At 78.9% G+C, this 2500-nt stretch overlaps 1 non-coding gene across 1 annotated transcript; it reads left to right on the top strand.

Moving 5' to 3' along the window:
- The first annotated feature begins 1674 nt into the window (after nucleotides 1-1674).
- On the top strand, nucleotides 1675-1827 carry LOC142359707 (5.8S ribosomal RNA). The gene has a single exon (XR_012762565.1). It is a non-coding gene; the product is annotated as a 5.8S ribosomal RNA (ribosomal RNA).
- Nucleotides 1828-2500: the final 673 nt, after the last annotated feature.

Genomic DNA, 2500 nt, shown 5'->3' on the forward strand with positions numbered 1-2500 from the left:
GGGGGGGGCGCGAGCACGGTCTCGGCCGCTGGCGCCGCCCGGGGCGGGCGAGGCCCCCCCCCGGCCGGGTCGCGTCCCGCGCGAGCGGGCGGCCCGAGCCACGTCTCTCCCCCCGGGCGCAGCGCCGGGCTATCGAGGGAAACCCCGGGCCCCGGGGCTAAGGAGGACGAGGTGGTGGCGGCGGAGGGCGCGCCCCCGCGGGCGGACGCTCCCCCGAGGGCGGCAGCCGGGGGAGGCACCCCCGCGGGGCCATGCAGGTCGTTTCCCTCACCCCAGGGCCAGGTACCTAGCGTCCGCGCTTCGGCGGCCCTCCCTCGGCCGAGTCCGGGGGTCAAAGGCCAAAGGAGCCGGGCGGCGGTTTAAAGACTCGAGCGGCACGGCGCGAGCCGCGGGGGGGGCGTCCGCCCCCGCGGGCCGCCGTGCCGGAGAAGGGGGGGCGTCTCGCTGCCCCAACCTGCCCCCCCTCTCCGCGGGCCGGTCTCGGCGGAGAGACCGCGGCGCGGGTCGGCCGCGGCCGACCTGCCCGCCCTCGCAAACGGGGCCACCCGCCGGCCGGAGCGCGGGCTCCGCGCCGGGGGAAAGAAAGGCGCGGCGAGCCCCCGCGGGGGGGGGCGGCCGCCGGGGGGCCGCCCCGCGCCTTTGGACGCTCGCGCTGCGGCCGCGCTCGGGGCGCGCCGCGCTCCCCTCTCCCGCTCCTCGCCCCGCCCTCGGCGCCCAGGGAAAGAAAGGGGGGGGCGAGCCACACCCCCCCAGGCCGAGCGGCGGCGGCGCCGCTCGGCGTGCCGGTCGGTGCCGGTCGTCCGTCGGGTCGTCCGGGAGGGTTCCCCGGCCGCATCCGCTGGCGGCCGTCCCGTCCCGCGTTTCCCCGCCCGTCGCTTCCGTCTCGAGGGCGGGCGCGCGGCGCGGGGGCGTCCCGCTCCGGGTCTTCGCGTGGAAACGGGGAGAGTGGGAGCCGCCCCCCGCGCTCAGCGCCGTCCGCCTTTCCGCTGGGGCCGTGCCGGCGGCCCCAGGGGGCCGAGGCGAGAAGCGGCTGCGGCGGCGGTTTTCGCGGCGGCGGTGGCGGCCGCCGCCGCCGGGCGGGGTGGCCGGGTTCGCCCATCCGGCGCGGGCCGGTGGGCGGCCGCGCGTCGCCGGCTCGCGCTCCAGTGGCCGGCCGCGCTTCCTCCGGCGTCGGTGGAAGGCGGCGTCGGCGCCGAGGTTCGCCGGCGGGGCGAGAGGCGACCGTGGTGGGCGGAGCCGGCTCGTCGCAGCGCGGGCGCAGCCGGGCGTCCGGCTCCCGAGCGAAGGCGGGCAGGGGTCGCGGCCGGGCGTGCCGTAGCCTCCGGGGGGAGGCCGGTCCGAGCCCGGGCGCCTGGGCCGCCCACGAAGCGCGCCAAGGGTGTGTGTGTTGCGTACGTTTCCCCAGGGTCGGTCGGGAGCGCGGGCTCCCCCGCCCTTTGGCCGCTCGGGGTTTTCCGTTGTTTTCCGTTTCCCCTGTGCTCGTACGGTCAAGCCGAGGCGAGGGCCTCTCCGTCGCGCCGCGTCGCGCCGCCGCGCCGCGCCCCCTCCGCGCGTGCGGAGGGGGGTGGGCGGCGGCGGGGCCGGCGGTCGGTCCGGCCGTCCTCAGAGAAGGGGCCGCTCTCGGCGAGCGGTCCCGGCCCCTCCGCGCGCGCGGGGCGGTGCCGAAACCGAGACAACTCTTAGCGGTGGATCACTCGGCTCGTGCGTCGATGAAGAACGCAGCTAGCTGCGAGAATTAATGTGAATTGCAGGACACATTGATCATCGACACTTCGAACGCACTCGCGGCCCCGGGTTCCTCCCGGGGCTACGCCTGTCTGAGCGTCGCTTTACGATCAATCGCCGTCTGCGCCGCCGAGCCCCCCCGCCCCAGCGCGGGGGGGGGGGGCCGGCGGGCCAGCAGCGGCGCGGCTGGGGTGCCTCGCAGGGCCGCGCGCGCGAGCGCGCGGGCCTTCGTCCCCCTAAATGGAGACTCGGGGAGCGCTCCGAAGCTCCCCGCTCCCGGAGAGCGCCTGCTGGACGGAGCTCGTCCCCGCCGGGCTATCGGCGGTGGGTTTGGGGAAGAGAGAGCGAGAGCGAGCTTCGGGGGAGGGAGGCGCGGGGCGGCGATGGCGCGGGCCTCGCCGCCGGCCTCCCGCGCGGGCGTCTGTCTGCGGGTGGGCACCGCGGGGGTGCCGTGCCGCACTGACGCGCGCGCGTGCGCGCGCCGGTGGGTGGGGGACGGGGGCGGTGGCGGTGGACGCCCCCGTCTGTCCCCCGTCCGCGCCGCCCCTGCCCCGGTTCCTGTCGCCCTCCTCCTCCCCGAGAAAAACCCATCGCCGTGGCCCCGTGCGGGGCCGTCTCCGGGCGCGTCTGACGCGTTGTTCAGGCCGCTCTCCGGGCTGGGGCTTCCTCTTCCGCGAGCCGACCGCCGGCGGCGGCGGCGGCTGCGGCGTGACGCGGCGGCGTGGCGTCGCGGTTCCGCGCGAGAGCGCAGTCGGGTCAGGCTGGCTGTCGGCGG

Source organism: Opisthocomus hoazin, unplaced genomic scaffold, assembly GCF_030867145.1.
Source record: "Opisthocomus hoazin isolate bOpiHoa1 unplaced genomic scaffold, bOpiHoa1.hap1 HAP1_SCAFFOLD_129, whole genome shotgun sequence".
Classification (NCBI taxonomy): Eukaryota; Metazoa; Chordata; class Aves; order Opisthocomiformes; family Opisthocomidae; genus Opisthocomus; species Opisthocomus hoazin.